The sequence below is a fragment of the Saimiri boliviensis genome, chromosome 2 (assembly GCF_048565385.1).
Source record: "Saimiri boliviensis isolate mSaiBol1 chromosome 2, mSaiBol1.pri, whole genome shotgun sequence".
Classification (NCBI taxonomy): Eukaryota; Metazoa; Chordata; class Mammalia; order Primates; family Cebidae; genus Saimiri; species Saimiri boliviensis.
Window position 1 is genome coordinate 87,587,362 of NC_133450.1, and position 20,757 is coordinate 87,608,118.

The 20,757-nt window shown below is 39.3% G+C and overlaps 1 long non-coding RNA gene and 1 pseudogene across 1 annotated transcript in view; one reads left to right on the forward strand and one right to left on the reverse strand.

The window, feature by feature from the left end:
• LOC141583612 (uncharacterized) overlaps positions 1–20,757 on the reverse strand; it is a 442,534-nt gene that overhangs the window by 54,935 nt on the left and 366,842 nt on the right. The window lies entirely within an intron of this gene.
• Positions 1,727–2,609, forward strand: LOC101046939 (nicotinamide/nicotinic acid mononucleotide adenylyltransferase 1 pseudogene; annotated as a pseudogene).

Genomic DNA, 20,757 nt, shown 5'->3' on the forward strand with positions numbered 1-20,757 from the left:
CTTGAACCTGGGAGTTTGAGACCAGTCTCGAAAACATAGCGAGGCCCTATCTCTAGAAAAAAATATTTTAAATTACCCTAGTGTGGTAGTGCATGCCTGTAGTCATAGCTCCTTAGGAGATTGGGGTCAGAGGATCACAGCCTGGGAGGCCAAGGCTGCAGTGAGCTGTGATTATGCCCTTGCACCCCAGTATGGGCAATAAAGTGAGACCCTGTCTGTCTCAAAAAAATTTTAATTTACTTGTTAAAAATTGAATAATTTTAAATTTTAATTTAATATGAGAGCCTATCATGTTAAGTATTCTTATCAACATAAAATTTTAAAAAACTTAATGGTCAAAAGACTTGAAAAGAGATTTTACCAAAGAAGATAAGTGAATAGCCATTAAACACATAAAAAATATTCTTCAACACTTTTATTAGGAAAATGCAAATTAAAACCACAATGAGACTAGGCACAGTGGCTCACACCTGTAATCCCAGCACTTTGGGGAGCTGGGGTGGGAGGACTGCTTAGTGGGAGGATTGCTTAAAGCCAGGAGTTTGAGACAAGCCTGGAAAATAGAGCAAAACCCACTCTCTACAAAATTTAAAAAATTAGCCAGGCATGGTGATGTAAACCTGTACTCTCGGCTACTCAGAAGACTGAGGCAGGAGGCTCGCTTTAGCCCAGGAGTCAAGGCTGCAGTGAGCTATGATTATGCCACTGCATCCCAGCCTGTGCCACAGAGCAAGATTCTGAAAAGGAAGGAAGAAGGAAAGAAGGAAGGAAGGAAGGAAGGAAGGACGGGAGGGAGGGGGGGGAGAGAAAGAGAGAGAGAGAGAGAGGGAGGGAGGGAGGGAGGGAGGAAAAAAGAGAGAGAGAGAGAAAGAGAGAGAGAGAGAGAGAGAGACAGAAAACCCCACAATGATATACAACTACATACTTGCTAGAAGGATTAAAACTAAAAAGACTAACCATACTAAGTATTGATGAGGATATAGAGCAACCAGAATTCTTATACATTTCTGATGGTAATTAACATGTAAAGTGATATTAGCAAAGAGTTTGGCATTTTCTTTTGAAGTTAAACATATATTTATCACACAAACTGGAAATCCAACTTCTAGGTATTTATATAGAAAAATAAAAACATATATCCACACAAAGACCCATACACCAAGGTTCATAATTGCTTCAGTTACAAGAGCCAAAAATCTAGAAGCAACCCAATAGGAAAGGGGACTATCAACATGTGGTATATCCACTGAGTAGACTAGTACTCAAAAATAAAATGGTAAAAACAGCTGATACACATAACACCATGTATGAATCTTAAAAACATTTTGCTAAGTAAAGGACGTTCAGCACAAAAAAGAACATATTATATGATTCCTAAAGGTGTATAATATAAAATTTTATTTTATATAAAATCATTTGTATAAAAATCCTAAAATGGAAAAAGGTAAGCAATAGTTACAGAAAGCAGATTAGCAGTTGTCAGGGATCAAGATTAGGGCAGGTGGAGAACAGATCCAAGGAGGCAAGAGAAAACTTCTGTGGTTGTGAAAATGCTTAATATTCTTATTTTGGGTAGCAATTGCACAGGTAAATATATTTGTCAAAAACCGTCAAATTGGGTGTCTCTCACCTGCTGTCGTCTAAGATGTGCCTTCCTTCCCTTTCACCTTCCACCATGACAGCAAGTTTCCCGAGGCCTCCCCAGCCATGTGGAACTACAAGAGAGATGTCAGTTTTCCATTTAGATCAACAACTTCAGGCTCTTACCATAGAAAATTCAGAGAAAACTAAAGCAGTTCTCCTTGCCTGCGGTTCCTTTAATCCTATCACCAATACACACTTCAGGTTGTTTGAGCTGGCCAAGAACTACGTTAATGGAACAGAAAGACACAGAGTTGTCAAAGGCATAGTATCTCCTGCTGGCGATGCGCGTAAGAAGAAAGGACTCGTTTCTCTCCATCACTGGGTCATCATGGCAGAACCTGCTACCAAGGATTCCAAATGGGTTGAAGTTGATGCCTGGAAAATCTTCAGCAGCACTGGATAGAGACTGTTAAGACACTATCAAGAGAAACCGGAGGCCTTAGTAACTGTGATCACTAGCAGAACTCCCTGACACTAGAAAGGCCTGGATGGAAAAGAAAGTGGATTGAACAAACACAAGATTCTAGTCAAAAGAAATCCCTAGAAACCAAAATAAAAGCTGTGCCAAAGGTCAAGGTCAAGCTGCCGTGTGGATCAGACTTACTGCAGACCTTTGTTGTTCCCAATTTGTGGAAGAGCGAAGATATCATCCAAATCGTGGCAGACTTTGGGCTCATATGTATTAGCCGGGCTGGAAATGATGCTCAGAAATTCATCTATGAATCTGTTGTGCTGTGGAAACACTGGAGCAACATTCATATGATGAAGGAATGGATTACTAATGACATCTCATCCACAAAAATCTGGAGAGCCCTCAGAAGGGGCCAGAGTATTTGCTACGTGGTACCAGAACTTGTCCAAGAATACATGGAAAAGCGTAATGCATATAGTTCCAAGAGTGAAGTAGGAATGTTGCAGTCATCCTGGCCTTTTCGCAGAGAAATGCCACAGAAGCTGAGGCATAGGAATTCTACAGCATAATGTTTTGGACTTCCCTTTGGGGGATTTGAAACAATCTGGATTTTAGTAACTGGGGAAGGAAATTGTGATGCTGCTGCCTGAACTAAAGTTTAAAGTTTAGTAAAAATCAGTGGTAAGTTAAAATCATGGTTTTTTCCCTCTTAACAGAAATCGCTAAGATAAATTTTTTCATATGATCCTTTTTTTTTTAAAGCACAATCTCTTCATCTTTGAAACAAGTGCTGAGGATGCTGTTGATGCCACCTGGTAATAGCATAGTTTTGGGTGTCATTAAGGACAGAACCCCCCACCTTTGAATAATGGAAATTAGAACAATGAACTTCACAGGGGAAGAAATATTAATGACTGATATGACTTCCTTTAAGGAAGAAGAAAAAAAATCATCAAATTTTAGACTTACTATGGGGAAATTTTATGTAAATTATGCCTCAATAAAGTTGATTTTAAAAATAAAATCTGAAGAAAGAACAAATTCAGAATTAACCAGCATATTGAACACAGCTGGAGAAAGAAGTAGTGCACTGGAGTATCAATCACTCAGAGTTACTCAGAAAGCAACACAGAGACAAGGAGAAGAAAAATATTAGAGAATTTAAGAGAAGGTAAAATGAAAAGGGCTAACATATGTCTAATTAAAGTCCCAGAAGAATAGAAATAGAATAAAAAGAAGGCAACAAAAATAATGTCTGAGAATTTTAAAGAATGGATGAAAGATTCACAGATATAAAAAGTATAGCAACTACCAAACTCGTGAAAATGATTAAATAAATCCTAGAATTGTGGTAAAACATCAGAGCACCAAAAATAAAATGAAAACAATCTTACAGGCAGCAAGAGAGAAAAGCCAAAGCACCTCCAAAGAATAACAACTAGATGAACAGCCGAGAGATGGTGAATTACTATAATCTCAAAGAGCTGAGCAAAAAGTAAGTATTAGCCTACAATTCTATACCCAACAAAGCTATCTTTTAAATTTTAAAATTATCTTTATCTTTTAAGGATGAGGCCAAATTAAACATTTTATTTTAAAAATAGAAACGGAAATGGTGAGAGTTTACCACCAACAAACTTTTACTAAAGAAACTTCTAAAAGACATTCTTCAGGAAGAAGGAAAATTTTCTAAGAAAAAGGGTCTGAGATGAAAGAAAAAAATACGATCCAAAATACTGGTAAACTGTATAGTTGTTTATCCATACCAAAATAATAATATCTATTTAATGGGGTTAAAAAGAACATCTAAATTCAGAGCAGGAATATTACAACATTGAAAGGCAGCAGTCTGATCAAACTGTCCATGTATTACCTAGAAAGGTAGTTAACCCATTTATGCCAGAGGTTGCAAATTTTTTGTGTGAAAAACCAGAGCAGTAAGATATAAGTAACTCCCACAAGCTTAGCATTCCATTGGGGAACACTAGGTATACATGGGTTAAGATATTAATTACCTTTAGACTTAAATATGCATCTTAAAATTTTTAGGACAATCAATAAAAGAATAGAAAATGGCATGGGTGACTTCCAAATGTGACAGAGAAAACAATGAGATAAGAAAACAAATCAAACCCAGTCAACCGAAAAAATGCAATAGATCATTCCATGGCCTATAAGGCCATGGTAAATCTAGTCGATTTTGATCCAAGGGTATAATTCTGCTGGAATTCTGGAAGATCCAAGATAAATGTGAGATATGGTCATTCCCAGTGCCCATGGGGCTTATTCTCTGGTGGAAGGCATTTTCAATTTAGCTCAGAGTTTCTCATTGTTTGACTATATCCCAAAAAGACAAAGCTTTAAGTCAGGCGCCCCCAAACTTTTTACACAGGGGGCCAGTTCACTGTCCCTCAGACCATTGGAGGGCTGCCACATACTGTGCTCCTCTCGCTGACCACCAATGAAAGAGGTGCCCCTTCCTGAAGTGCGACGGGGGGCTGGATAAATGGCCTCAGGGGGCCGCATGCGGCCTGTGGGCCTTGGGGACGCCTGCTTTAAGTCCTGCATCCAGTGTTCCACTCACCTATGTTGTGAAAATCCAGTGGCTCAGCTCCTCACTGCCATCGGTAATCTTCAAACTCTTAATAGCATACCCAGTCTGCAGATATGTACAGAAAAACCGCCCAAAACTAGAAAACCTACTTGTTATTAGGGCAATCAGGATCCTCCCAATTTGAAACAGGAAACTTCTTATACCGGTGATGGGAATGTAAAGAAGTAGCCAAACTAATGGCTGGAAAACACTACGGAGGCTCTTCAAAAAATTAAAAATAGAACTACTATATGATGCAGCAAGTCCTCTATTGGGTATATATATATATATCTCTATAAATATATATAAAATCAGGATATTGAAGAGCTATCTGCATTCCCATGTTTATTGCAACACCATTCACAATTGTCAGGATATGAAATCAACCTAAGTGTCCACCAATGGATGAAAGGATAAAGAAAATTTATATATATATATGCGCAATAGAGTATTATTCAGCCACAAAAGAGAATGAAATCCTATCATGTGCAGCAACATAGATAAAACTGGAGGTCATTATGTTAAGTGAAATAAGCCAAGCACAGTAACACAAATATCATATGCTTTCACTTATATATGAGAGCTAAAAAGAAGTGAATCTCATAATCATAGAAAGCAGATTGGTGGTTAAGGCTGGGAAGAGTAAGGGGGAGAGGGAGATGAAGAGATGTTGACTAATAAGTAAAATATACAGTTTTACAGAGGAAGTAAGATTTTAGTGTTTGATAGATCAGCAGGGTGACTATAGTTTATAATAATCTCTCTAACATGTAGAGAAAAAAACCAAAGAACCAGTCTCACAAAAGCCGCCAAACACATTTGATATCCAAAATATTTCTCATAACAGTTCTAGCAAGGGATAGCAGAGAGAATGGAGGGGAACAAAGAAAGACATATTAACGATTTCTAGGAAGTGAAGAGAGATTTAGATAATTATATTAAAAAGGCATATTAAATATCTGCAGAACTAGTGGGAGCAGGGAGGACCATAATACACAGACAAATCCTGGAGACGTTTGAGAAAAAAGAAAATGCTTTTAAGTTTCCAGGATGTGCATATATGTTTGCAGGCATGGTGCAAGAGATTACTTACTAAAAAATGGCGATTAAAACAGCAGTGACTCCTTAAACATAACAAACAATTGAAAGTAGTAGAAAAATGTCTTATAAGTGCTGAGAAAAAAAGGATTTTAAATGGAAGTGCTATGCCCAATTAATAAATAATTCAAATTGTCCGACTAATGTCACCCCCCTCCAAAGATAGCTGCCTTCAAATCCCTGGAACCTATGAATATTTTCTTACATGGCAAAGAATGACTTTGGGGATGTGATTAAACGGAGGATCTTAAAATAGGGAGACTGTTCTGGGTTATCTTACCTGGGCTCTAAATGCAATGGCATCATAGCCTCTAAGAGGGAGGTGGAGGGACATTTGACAGATACAAGAGGAGAAGGTAATGTAATCTTCAAGGCAAACAATAAAGTGATACGGCCACCAGTCAAGAATTAACAGCCATCCAAAGACAGAAAAGGCAAGAAATGGATTCCCCTGCAGAGATTCTGGAGGGTAGCCCAGCCCTATTGGTACCTTGATTTCAGCCTAGTGATACTGATTTCAGACCTCAGGAACTGTGAGATAATACATTTCTGTTGGTTTTAGGTAGTCTGTTGTTTTAGTTACCAAGCTGCAGTAATTTGTTACGGCAATCACAGGAGATGTATACAGTGCGCTATTACTGAAATATTTAATGGAAAATTGTAGATCCAGTATAGGAGAATTCACACCTTGTCTATGACAATTCAGAGGTTCACTGGAAAGACTAACTCAGTATTTCAAAGCCAAGCAAAGACATAATCACCCCAAGATTGAAAGCAGCTTAAAGTAAATCTAATATTAAATTACTAACATACAGTAACAATTTATAAAAATGGGGACAGTACAGATTTTAATCGACATTAGTTTATTCTTTATTTGAGAATTTTCTATTTAAATCAGCTTCTCCTAGAATTTTTATTTTATTTATTTTTGAGACAGGGTCTCACTCTGTTTGTTTTCTTTTTTGAAACGGAGTCTCACTCTGTCGCCCAGGCTGGACTGCAGTGGCACAATCTCGGCTCACTACAATCTCTGCCTCCTGGGTTCAAGCAATTCTCCTGCCTCAGCCTCCCAAATAGCTAGGACTACAGGCACGTGCCACCATGCCCAGCTGATTTTTTTGTATTTTTAGTAGAGACAGGGTTTCACCACGTTAACCAGTATGGCCTTGATCTCCTGACCTCATGATCCACCAGCGCCGGCCTCCCAAAGTGCTGGGATTACAGGCTTGAGCCACCGTGCCTGGCCCTCACTTTGTTACCCAGGCTGGAGTGCAATGATCTGATCACAGCTCACTGCAGGCTTGACCTCCCAGATGCAGGTGATCCTCCCACCTCAGCCTCCTACGTAGCTGGGACTACAGGCGCACGCCACCACACCTGGCTAATTTTTGTATTTTTTATAGAGAGGGAGTTTCACCATGTTGCCCAGGCTGGTCTTGAACTCTTGGGCTCAAGCAATCTGCCTGCCTTACCCTCCCAAAGTGCTGGGATAACAGGCATGAACCACCATACTGGGTGTTAGTATTTTAAAGCTATCTGATATCCACGCCACCATCTGGAACAGAATTATTCCAAACCATCCTTTTCTTAGGAGCTCTTTACTGCTCTAATCTGCACATTTAGTGAGGTGGAGTAATAGCCAAATATCACAACACAACTTCAGATCATAAATGTATTACCAGTAAATTCAACTACCCTTCCTCCTTAAACATTTTGAGTTTTCTTTCCTTTATATATATTCAATACAGCCATAGCCTCTACCACTTCTCTTTAAGGCACACGCACATATTGGAAGTCACAATAAATGCTTTTTTAGTAAAAGGCATCATGATCACACAGTCATGGGGATTTACTAGTGACCCTACTGTATGGACACGTAAATCAACTGAACCATTGTTTCACAGGATGCCACTGTACTTGTGATACACTGAACCCCATCTTTACAGATACCTCTTTAATTAATTTACCAAATATATTAGGATAAGCAGAAAACTATAGGTTTTTAAATGAATGTTAAGCATATCCCCTGCATTGTACTACGTACTAGACATTATACAAAACAGCAAAAAAGAATAAAATACAAACAAAAACAAAACAAAACAAATCTTTGCCATCTTCTTTGGGAAAGATGCCGCCACACCAAACAACTGGAAAACTATATTAAAGAATACCTGAGGAAATGCTCAAGCCTCTCTTCTTTCCAAACAACTGAATGCAGCCAAATACAGGGACTACAGCTGACCTTTTTCCAGCTAAAAACTCCTTAACTGATTTTATTCATTTCTTTAAACTTGTCGCCAACTGATTAATTTGTATAATGAAAAACATACTTGTAAATATTAACTAGGGCGTAACCAGGATGCCCCATTGGTTTTGGTTTGTCTGCCTTGTATGCTATTTGGAGATAAGACTACTTGTAAAGCACAGCTGAAATGGAAAGGTTGCTTGAGAAAATGAACTCAGTGCCAGGAGAGTTTGTGAATGATGTCAAAGTGTAACAGTGTCAATCATGGCAGTTTTTCCAGATGACTCTTGTGTGAATGCCTCACCAGGCTTTGCACAACTAAAGAAATTGCTTTCCATGAAGTGGCACCCACAACTGCAGCCTGAATGAATGCATCTAATTCAGTAAAGCTCTGCGCTCTTAAGTTTTGCTATCACTCTGCTAACCACAGATTAGCACCTAGGTAGTGCAGGCAGTTCAGCCCCACCCTGGAATCAAGCAACAGTCATAAGGCAATCTTAAACACAGGCCCAGGAAGAAGCATGTATTTCTTATAACAGTACTATCAAGAAATAGTTTCTTCTAGATGCCTTCCCATTCCAGGTCTAAGTTAATGTCACACTTGCTCGTTGGCAGGACCATTTAGCCCAACGGTGGAGGGCAGTCTACGTTTCTCTAGAACGTGGCATTATTTATTGACTATCTGCCTCACTTGCATCTGTGAGATGTGGAAACTCACCAGTGGTTTCCAAGACCATCAGTTTTAAACAGCTTCATCCATCACAAAATGGAAAGGAGTGATCAACGTTCCCTCAACTGCAATGCATTACACGAGGGTCAGCAAGTGGGAGTCATGGTTGGCGACACAATTGCTGGCCTCAGGTAGCAAATCCATCCTTCCAGCTGTTCTGATCCATATGGGTTCAATGAACTGTAGAGAGTGCAGGCCTCTTCTCATTGAGAGTATCTGCTGTAAGTCTTTCATCCAAACCTCATCATAAACAACTGTAAGGGAAGCTGACAATCATCTATCTCAACTTCATCTGGTAGCCAACTGCTGACAAAGGGGAAAACATGCATACTAGTAAGCAGACAGATGTGATGAGGGAAATTAAGGTGTTCTTACCTTGTAGAAATCAAAGCAGATGCCTAATGAAAAAATTTTTGAATAATAGCAATAAGATGTCTTATTTTGTAGGTTGTCTGTATATTGCCATGCAAATTAAATTTTCATGAATGAAGCATAAAATGTGAAGAACAGTAATTGCCAAAGGAAAAAAAACTTCATTGAAAAATATAAGTGTAGAGGCCAGGCGCAGTGGCTCATGCCTGTAATCTCAGCACTTTGGGAAGCCGAGGCAGGCGAATCATGAGGTCAGGAGTTTGGGACCAGCCTGGCCAATATGGCAAAACCCTGTATCAACTAAAAATGCAAAAATTAGCTGGGCATGGTGGCATGCGCCTGTAATCCCAGCTACTCACAAAATTGAGTCAGGAGAATCGCTTGAACCTGGGAGACAGAGGTTGCAGTGAGCTGAGATCGTTGCACTGCACTCTAGCGAGCAACAGAGTGAGACTCTGTCTCCAAAAAAAAAGGGCCGGGCGCGGTGGCTCAAGCCTGTAATCCCAGCACTTTGGGAGGCCGAGGCGGGTGGATCACAAGGTCGAGAGATCGAGACCAACCTGGTCAACATGGTGAAACCCCGTCTCTACTAAAAATACAAACAAATTAGCTGGGCATGGCGGCGCGTGCCTGTAATCCCAGCTACTCAGGAGGCTGAGGCAGGAGAATTGCCTGAACCCAGGAGGCGGAGGTTGCGGTGAGCCGAGATCGCGCCATTGCACTCCAGCCTGGGTAACAAGAGTGAAACTCCGTCTCAAAAAAAAAAGAAAAAAGAAAAAAAAAAAAAGTAAAAGAAAAAGAAAAATGTAAGCGTAGAATCGTGGTGATGCAGAGGCTGCCCTAATCACACCACCACTCACAGCTTGGAAGTACGCCTAGGTCACCAAGATCACATTGCTCTCCTCTCTAGGGACTCAGGAGAATCATCCACCGCCTCTGGGAGTGAAATCAGCTGCAAGGCCAGTGGATGAGTTCAGGATGAGCTCTGTACTGGGTGATTGAGCAGCATGTAAAGTACAGGGCCAGCTGCTTGATCTTGGATTGTGCCTCATGAAGGGCTCTCAGGATCAAAGGATGCTGGTGAAGTGTCACTGGTGAGGCTACAGTGGGATAGGAGTTACTTGGCAGAGGGACTGGCAGGGAGGGACATGTCAGAGGGGAATGGAAAGCACAAAATTGTCAAATATATCATTCCCAAATATTACTATTATTATTATTCCCAAATATCTTCCTTTGGTAGTGGATCAGACCACGGCCTGTTTGCTGTCAGATCTATTCTTTGTCCTTCCCCGCTCTGCTTAGTCTAGGAGGCTGGGGAGGAGAGCGGGCTGCCTTCCCTATGCTCCCATGTCAACGGGCAATTTACAGAGTTTGGCTAATAAGAAATAGAAGGGTAGAAGGAAGAGAGAAGCCAGAGGACCTCTTCCCTTCTCACCTTCTGGTGCCTGTCGGGTATCACGTTTTGCATCACCTCTTTAGCATCGGTGTCTATCAGAATGGTCTTCTGTGGTTTAACCTTCCACCAGGAGTCCCCCAGCCTCTGAGCTGTGGTAACACCACTTCCTCCACACCACCTCCTCCTTTTGTCCCTCCAGTCTAGGGGTATAGCTTCCTGCTACTGCTGATCTCTGGGTTGCCTTCTTGTGTTCTTTTCATCTTCTCAGCTCCTTCTGCACCTGTGTAACCAGTTCTTTGCACTGAATAAATTTCCTCTGATTTAATAAGAGTGATTCCTTCTTTCTGGTTGGACCTTCAATGAAGGTACTATTTTGATATTTTTAAAGTAGAAGGTGGAACACAATCGTGTGACACCTGGAACTCACGGTTATGCAAGTATAATGAGCAAGAAATCAAAAGAATGCAGAGACAGCTGATATTCATCTACTCAACAAGTATTTTTTGAGCACCTACTATAAACTGGAAATTGTGCTGGGTATAGAAATGTGTTGTGAAACAAAAAAATATACTGCTTCTAATTCCGAATAAGTAGCAACGTAAATAACTACAAAATTATTATACAGTAGTGAATTGTTCTACTTAAGATATTTTAAAATCATTTAAGTAGTCTGGCAACTCAAATAAATGCAGGAAACAGCACAAACCCTTCCATCAAAATAGCAGTGGAGCAAAGGTTCAACCTTAGTATATTGGAGATAGAAGTTAAACTCTCCAGGTTTATTGTTAAGCTGCTTTTCCAAACCCCCAAATAATAGCCAACCCAGCTACATTCTGCTCCTTAGAGTGATGCTTGGGGAGCAGTGTATTTTTGAAAAAAGATTCTTTTTCAGTTTAAAGTCATATATCAGAACCAAGAAATACGAATAGTCCTTGGATGCAAGGTTTTCTGGATGGTTAAACAAGATTGTGAGGCAACCAGTTACATGGGAATATTTATGTAGAGAAAGAAAGAGCAGTTTTAAGACTGGCTGATGATTCAAGACATAAAATACATTCATTCTGGGAGCTGTTAGGGGGATATAGCAAGATAGAAATATAACTGAAAACCTAAATTGTTGAGCCAACTGAAGAGACTCAGAATCAAATTCTACTCACATACATTTGCATGGCTTCCCTTGAAATCAACAGGCACTAAATGTTTACCTAAGGGCATTATATTTATATATTTTGCCCATTTCTGGCTTGGAGTAACTTTTTATATAAAAATAGAATAGAAATTTATAGTTCAGTCACTGTTTTTATCTGTTTGTTCAGTCACTGTTTTCATGTTCGTATTTTACTAAATACACAGGGGTCCCACTAAATTTTTATTGCTGTTGAAAAGGTAAATTGAGGCACTTGTAAATTGTCCCCAAATTGTCCTGTAAATTAGTGGCTGATTAAAAATCCAAAATTTAAATTTGACACAATGCCACCCTTTCTGAAGATGCAAGAATGATGAGATTTTCTCTGTATAATAATACCTATGGGCTTAAATAGCACAACACTTCTTCATTAAATTGCTTTTCTAGATATAAACACAAAACAGAGTTATTAAAAAGAGGAAAATAAAACTTTTGGTATAATACAGATTTTGTTTAAAATGTAATTTCTTTAAGCAGAGATAGTTAACATCAGTGGCTGGTTAGCAGCTGAATAATTACATTAAATACATTCACCTCAGTGAAGACAGTAAACAAAGAGATATTAAGTAATTTTTTTACAAGTACCCTGCTGTCATACCAGCTGATCAGGTTTAATAGCAACCAGCATTTCTACTAATTTTGCAAGAAAGATAATTTGGGGTTAATTCTACCTTCTAGAGCAATGGTAAATAATCTGCTCAGAAGTGAGTTTACAATGACATCATGTAGCATAACCACCAACAATCAACTTGGAAATGTAATTTTTAGAACTGTAGTATTTGCAAATTAAAGGATTAAAGTTAACTTCAGTCAACAGAGAAAATAAACTTGATTAGTAGAATACATTAATATCAAATCAGCTTTGCAGATAATATACATGTTCCATGCTATATCCCAAGGTGTCTGTCTGTCTCACCTTCTTTCTCAAGAGAACCTCAAAGCAAAACACTTTTCATTCTAATTGTATCACCTTAATACTCATCTTGTAAACAATGCAACATTTTTGAAAAATGTTAAAAAAAATTCCAGGTCACTTTTTAAAATAAACCTTCAAGGAACTGGGGAATTAGAAAATCTAGTTTATTTTTTAATTGATAACAAACAACACAAGAGGACCACATGCATCACGACATCATGATTTTCTTTTTATCATTAAATACAATTATGTAAAGGGGAAGACACTGGAGTTATTCCCCTAAGTCATATACAAACTCTAAAATGCAGGGTGTTCACATAGCATAAATATAAACAATATGAAAATTAAAAGCTATAAATTTTCTAAAGTTTGGCCCTTTTTGTAGATGTTCAGTTATGTTATTTTGATAATTAAGAAGCAAAAATAGGGCCAGAAAAGCATAAGAATTTCAATAGTCCAAAACATGATGATAACCAGCAGAATTCAAACTACTTTTCAGATATAAGAATAATGGCCCAATACAATATTAAAAGAAATTTAACTTCCTATAAGGTGCTTTATAGTTTTTCAATCATGGTCATAATTTCCACTGCTTTTCTTATGCTTATTAGGATATAAAAACACAAAATAATGAAGGACTTGCCAATCAATCGTGTTGCCAAATATACGTATTTTTTAAAGGTAAAGGGTATACAGCCACAAGACATGACAGACATTTTAGGCAAGTTTGTTTCTATTCAGGAATAATAAAATACTTAAGAAAAAGTTTGTTGGCCAGGCATGGTGGCTCACACCTGTAATCCCAGCACTTTGGGAGGCCAAGGCAGAAGGATCACAAGGTCAGGAGATGGAAACCATCCTGGCTAACACAGTGAAACCCCATCTCTACTAAAAATGTAAAAAATTAGCTGGGCATGGTGGCACATACCTATAGTCCCAGTTACTTGGGAGGCTGAAGCAGGAGAATTGCTCGAACCCAGGAGGCAGAGGTGGCAGTGAGCCAAGATAATGCCATTGCAGTCCAGACTGGGCAACAGAGCAAGACTCCATCTCAAAAAAAACGGCGGGGGGGGGGGGGAGATGATCCAAGATGGCCAAATGGGAACAGCTATGGAGTGCAGTTCCCAGGAAGAATGCAGACGGTGAGTGATCACTGCATTTCCAAATGAATTTTTACTGCCCACACACCAGGAGATTCCTGGGTGGAAAAGTGCCACAAGTCTCCAGCATGGCTGTTTCAGCCAGCACAGCGGGTCTCCACACAAAAACTCACAGAAATCTGGGCGCAGTTTCCACTGGTGCCTGGAGTGCCTGGGAGACAGAGCCACCCATTCAACTGAAAGAAAAGGAGGCTGAAACAGGGAGCCAAGTGATCTGGCTCAGTGGGTCCCACCCCCAAAAGACCAGCAATCTGAAACGCTTTGGATTGAGAGTTTCACAGCAAGCACAGCTGGACACGGGATGGTCCAGCTCTGTAGAGGAAAAGGCATCTGCCATTACTGAGGCAGTCCACCATTACTGAGGCAGTCTGCCATTACTGAGGCAGTTCTATCTACACCTCTATAAACAAAACCACATGGAAGTTCACAAAGCAGCTGGGCAGAGCCCATGGCAGCTCAGCAATGCCTCTGCTGGCAGACAGTGACTAGGCTACCTCCTCAAAGGGCAGGGCATCCCTGAAAAAAGGCGGCAGCACGTCAGGAACTTATAAATAAAGCCCCACCTTCCCAGGACAGAGCACCTGGGAAGAAAAGGTGGTTATGAGTTCTGCTGCAGCAGACTTGAAAACACCTGCCCAGCAGCTCTGAACGGACCAAAGGAGCTCACAACTCAGCACTTGAGCTCCTATAAGGGACAGACTGTCTCCAGAAGCATCTCCCTGACCCCCATATATCCAAAGAGTCACCTCATAAAGGAGAGCTCAGGCTGACATCTGGCAGGTATCCTTCCGGGACAAAGATACCAGAAGAAGAAACTGGCAACAACCCTTACCGTTCTGCAGCCACTGTAGATGATCCCTCAGCAAGCAGGGTCTGGAGTGGACCTCCAGCAGTTCTACAGCAGAGGGGTCTGACTGTTAGAAGGAAAACTAAAAAACAGGAAGAAATAACTTCATCATCAACAAAAAGGATGTCCACTGAGAGACCCCATCCAAAAGCCACCAACTACAAAGACCACAGGTAGATAAATTCACAAAGATGCGAAGAAACCAGCACAAAAAAAGATGAAAACACCTAAAACCAGAACACCTCTCCTCCTCCAAGGAATCACAACTCGTCACAAGCAAGGGAACAAAGCTGGATGGAGAATCAGTCTGAGGAATTGACAGAAAAGGGCTTCAGGAGGTGGGTAATAACGAACTTTCCTGAGCTAAAAGAACATGTTCTAACCCAATGCAAAGAAACTAAGAACCTTGAAAAAAGGTTTGACAAAATGCTAATGAGAATAAACAGCTTAGAGAAAATATAAATGAATTGATGGAGCTGAAAAATATAACATGAGAACTTCGTGAAGCATACACAGCTTTCAATAGCCAAATCGACCAAGCAGAAGAAAGAATATCAGAGATTGAAAATCAACTCAATGAAATTAAATGAGAAGGCAAGATTAGAGAAAACAGAGTAAAAGGAAATGAACAAAGCCTCCAAGAAATATGCGATTATATGAAAAGACCTAATCTGTGTTTGATACGTGTACCTGAATGTGAAGGAGCAAATGAATCCAAACTGGAAAACACTCTTCAGGATATTATCCAGGAGAACTTCTCCAACCCTAGCAAGGCAGACAAATATTCAAGTCTAGGAAATACTGAGAACAATACAAAGGTATTCCTCAAGAAGAACAACCCCAAGGCACATAATCGTCAGATTCACCAGGGTTGAAACGAAGGAAAAAATGCTAAGGGCAGCCAGAGAGAAAGGATGGGTTACCCACAAAGGGAAGCCTATCAGACTCACAGTGGATCTCTTAGCAGAAACCCTACAAGCCAGAAGAGAGTGTGGGCCAATATTCAACATCCTTAAAGAAAAGAACTTTCAACCTAGAATTTCATATCCAGCCAAACTAAGTTTCATAAGCGAAGGAGAAATAAAATCCTTATGAACAAGCAATTGCCCAGAGATTTCATCACTACCAGGCCTGCCTTACAAGAGCTCCTGAAAGAGGCACTAAGCATAGAAAGGAACAACCAGTACCAGCCACTCCAAAAATGTACCAAATGGTAAAGACCATCGACACAATGAAGAAAGAAACTGTGTCAACTAACGGGCAAAACAGCACTAGCATCAAAATGGCAGTATCAAATTCACACATAACAATATTAACCTTAAATGTAAATGGGCTAAATGCCCCAATCAAAAGACATAGACAGGCAAATTGGATAAAAAATCAAAATCCATCAGTGTGCTGTATCCAGAAAACCCATCTCACATGCAAGGATACACAAAGGCTCAAAATAAAGGGATGGAGGAAGATTTACCAAGCAAATGGAGAGCAAAAAAAAGCAGGAGTTGCAATCCTAGTCTCTGATAAAATAGACTTTAAATCAACAAAGATCAAAAGACACAAAGAAGGGCATTACATAGTGGTAGAAGGATCAATGAATGCAACAAGAAGAGCTAATCGTCCTAAAGAAGAGCTAATAATCCTAAATATATACACACCCAATACAGGAGCACCTAGATATATAAAGCAAGTTCTTAATGACCTACAAAGAGACTTAGCCTCCCACATAATAATATTGGGAGACTTTAACACTCCACTGTTAATATTAGACAGATCAATGAGACAGAAAATTAACAAGGATATCCAGGACTTGAACTCAGATCTGGACCAAGCAAACCTAACTGACATTTACAGAACTCTCCACCCCAAGTCCACAGAATATACATTCTTCTCAGCACCACATCACACCTACTCTAAAACTGACCACATAATTGGAAGTAAATCACTCTTCAGCAAATGCAAAAGAACGAAAATCGTAACAGTCTCTCAGACCACAATGCAATCAAATTAGAACTCAAGATTAAGAAACGAACTCAGAACCACACAACTTCATGAAAACTGAACCAACTCACGCTTGAATGTTGACTGGATAAACAATGAAATGAAGGCAGAAATAAAGATACTCTTTGAAACCAATGAGAACGAAGACGCAATGTACCAGAAGCTCTGGGACACATTTAAAGCAGCCTCTAGAGGAAAACATATAGCAATATATGCCCACAGGAGAAGCAAGGAAAAATCTAAAATTGACACCCTATCATCAAAATTGAAAGAGCTAGAGGAGCAAGATCAAAAAAAAAAAAAAACCTCAAAACCTAGCAGAAGACAAGAAATAACTAAGATCAGAGCAGAACTGAAGGAGATAGATACAAAAAATCCCCTCAAAAAATTAATAAATCCAGGAGCTGGTTTTTTGGAAAGATCAACAAAATCGACCACTAGCCAGATTAATAAAAAAGAAAAGAGAGAATAATCAAATAGATGCAATAAAAATGATAATGGAGATATCACTACTGATTCCACAGAGATACAAACTACCATCAGAGATTACTACAAACAACTCTATGCACACAAACCAATAAACCTGGAAGAAATGGATAAATTACTGAACACTTGCATCCTCCCAAGCCTAAACCAGGAAGAAGTCAAAACCCTGAATAGACCAATAACAAGGGCAGAAGTTGAAGCAGCAATTAATAGCCTACCAACCAAAAAAATCCCAGACCCAGATGGGTTCACAGCCAAATTCTACCAGATACAGAAGGAGAGGTTGGTACCACTCCTTCTGAAACCATTCCAAACAATCCAAAAAGAGGAAATCCTTCCCAAATCATTTCATGAGACCAACATCATCCTGATACCAAAACCTGGCAGAGATTCAACAAGAAAAGAAAACTTCAGGCCAATATCCATGACTAACATAGATGCAAAAATCTTCAGTAAAATACTGGCAAACCAATTGCAACAGCACATCAAAAAGCTTCACTGTGATCAAGTAGGCTTCACTGCGGCAGTGTTTATGATAACAAAGACCTGGAACCAACCCAAATTGCCCATCAATGATAGACTGGACAGGGAAAATGTGGCACATATACACCATGGAATACTATGCAGCCATAGAAAACGATGAGTTTGTGTCCTTTGTAGGGACATGGATGAACCTGGAAACCATCATTCTCAGCAAACTGACACAAGAACAGAAAATTAAACATTGCATGTTCTCACTCATAGGCAGGTGTTGAAAAATCAGAACACATGGACACATGGAGGGAAGCATCACACACTGGGGTCTGTTGTGGGGGACTAAGGGAGGGATAGCAGCGGGTACGGAATTGGGGAGGGATAACATTAGGAGAAATGCCAGGTATAGGTGATGGGGATGGAGGCAGCAAACCACATTGCCATGTATGTACCTATGAAACAATCCTGCATGTTCTTCACATGTACCCCAGAACCTAAAGTGCAATAAAATATTTAAAAAAAAAGAAAAGAAAAAAATAAATCAACAACCTTGAGAACTTCCTGCCTCCTAGTTACCAGCCTCCTTATCTAACATGTTTGTTCTGCTTCTGTAAACTCTGCTCCAGCTAGGCTCCCCCTCCCCTACCTAAATCAAGGTATAAAAGATAATCAAGCCCCTTCCTCGGGGCCGAGAGAATTTTGAGTGTTAGCTATCTCTCAGTCATTGACTAAAAATAAAGGACTCATAATTTAAACAAAAAGAAGAAGTAGAAGAACAAGAGAAGGAAGAGGAGGAGGAGGACAAGTTTTTATCTCTGAAAAATTAGAATGAAAGTATTTATCTCTGAAAAATTAGAATGAAATTATTATTATTTTTTTGTTTCTATAGATATTCAGCTTGTGTAGATAGTAATTTTTTTTTATTTTAATGGAGTCTCACTCTGTTATCCAGGTTGCAGCGCAGTGGTAGGATCTCGGCTCACTGCCACCTCTACCTCTCAGGTTCAAGCGATTCTCCTGCCTCAGCCTCCCGAGTTGCTGGAATTACAGCTGCATGCCACTACATTTGGCTCAGTTTTTGTATTTTTAGTGGAGACAGGGTTTCACTATGTTATCCAGGATGATCTTGATCTCCTGACCTCATGATCTAACCGCCTTTGCCTCCCAAAGTGCTGGGATTACAGGCGAAAGCCACTGTGCCTGGCATAGAAAGTAATTATTTTTTGCAAACTACTTAACACATAAGCAGAAGGAAATATTAGAACACATTTAATTTATTTCTAATTCCTCAAATCCCTATCCTTTAAGTTAGTCTTCAAAGGCTCTGCAAAACACAGAAACTCCATTTATTACAAAGAATTAGACAAATTCAAAAAGGAGTATCACAAATATTTATAAACTGTTTAGGAATAGCTATAAGAGAAAAGAATTTGCTTACTAAGAGTATCAAATGTTCTCTATTGAAGTGGGAAGTACACATATTATTAAATAATACCAGCCATAGATATTTCTTATTCTCCTTATGCACTAAGTTTTGATCCTGATAAATAACTTGTCAACAGTTTATGTAAAGCAACTGATGTTTTATCATTTAAAAATTTTTAAGTGACCAAATATATAAAATATCATATAGATTGTTACTTGTACAATTATTAAAGCCTAACTGGTAACTAGAAAGAAAAAAATGATTTTAGTAAGAGCTAAATAAATAGAAAACTAGTGCATTTTCTAGAAAATATAATCTCAGGTATGCCAATAATATATATTTCCTTGCAATATTTTGTGTATATATCAACTGATTTTTAAAACCTGATTTGTATGGCAAAAGTGACACCATGCAAGAAAAATAAAGCACTGCTCTTCTTCCTGTTAGTTCAAAAATATTGAGAATTGAAGATGTTCAATTTGTTTTAAATTTAAGAGGTTGTGTGACACTTCAAAATGGAAAAATCAAAAACTTTTAATTAAATATCTAGAAAAGGAGATATTTTACTCAGAAGAAAATCCATTTTTACAGTAAATTATATTCACAGACAGACTTCTCTTTTTGCCCATGAAAATTTAACTACTGTGGAAGTTGCCTTTCCTTGGTAAAGAATTAGAAATCCATCTAAAAATATACTGAAAAACTGTTTCAGACAGAGAACTATAGTCCCTGATCAACGTAAGACAAAAGAGTCATACCCTATAATTATCCCTGCTTACTGCCTCCACATAGTTTCTAGGGCACAGAGCAAAGAGAGAGAATCCAAGCAAAATTTGGCAGTTGCCGCTGAGCTTGGGAGATAGATACTAGAGTTTGGGAAGGATTAGGCATTTAGAATTTGCAGGCTAAGCCGGGCGCGGTGGATCAAGCCTGTAATCCCAGCACTTTGGGAGGCCAAGGCGGGTGGATCATGAGGTCAAGAGATTGAGACCATCCTGGTCAACATGGTGAAACCCCGTCTCTACTAAAAATACAAAAAATTAGCTGGGCATAGTGGCGCATGCCTGTAATCCCAGCTACTCAGGAGGCTGAGGCAGGAGAATTGCCTGAACCCAGGAGGCGGAGGTTGCGGTGAGCCGAGATTGCACCATTGCACTCCAGCATGGGTAACAAGAGTGAAACTCCATCTCAAAAAAAAAAAAAAGAAAGAATTTGCAGGCTAGATTACTAGAGATCTGCAACGGCATCTCCTGGAATCTTTAGCTGAGTACAGATCTATCCAGGAGGTCACAAAAAGAACCACTGAAAACCAGTGAGCAGAGCAATTACTGGAGCTTACATAGAGTTAGGAATAGTTTCCTTTCGCACCAGTGTGGAGAGACCCTGTAATACGTAGGGCAGTAGGCAGAGTTCTCTGAAGGGTCACACCTTAGGATTGGGACTAAAATAGCTCTCAAGTGAAAGTTGCTATGAATCAGCCATAAAAAATCTTAACATCAAGACTCAAAAGGATCAGACTGATTCAAACAACTTAATTTTATTCCTAAAAATAAAGTTCAGCATCTTTTCAAGTATCTTTTAGCACTCAATAACTTAAAATTCACAATGACCAGCATTCCATCAAAAATTATCTGACATGTAAAACGTAACCCACATAGAAGAAAAAGAAATCAATAGAAACAAATGCAGAAATGGCACAGATCATTAACTAGTACACATGGGCCAAAAAGGACCCAAATGAAACTTCTAGACATAAAAAACCTAATATCAGAAG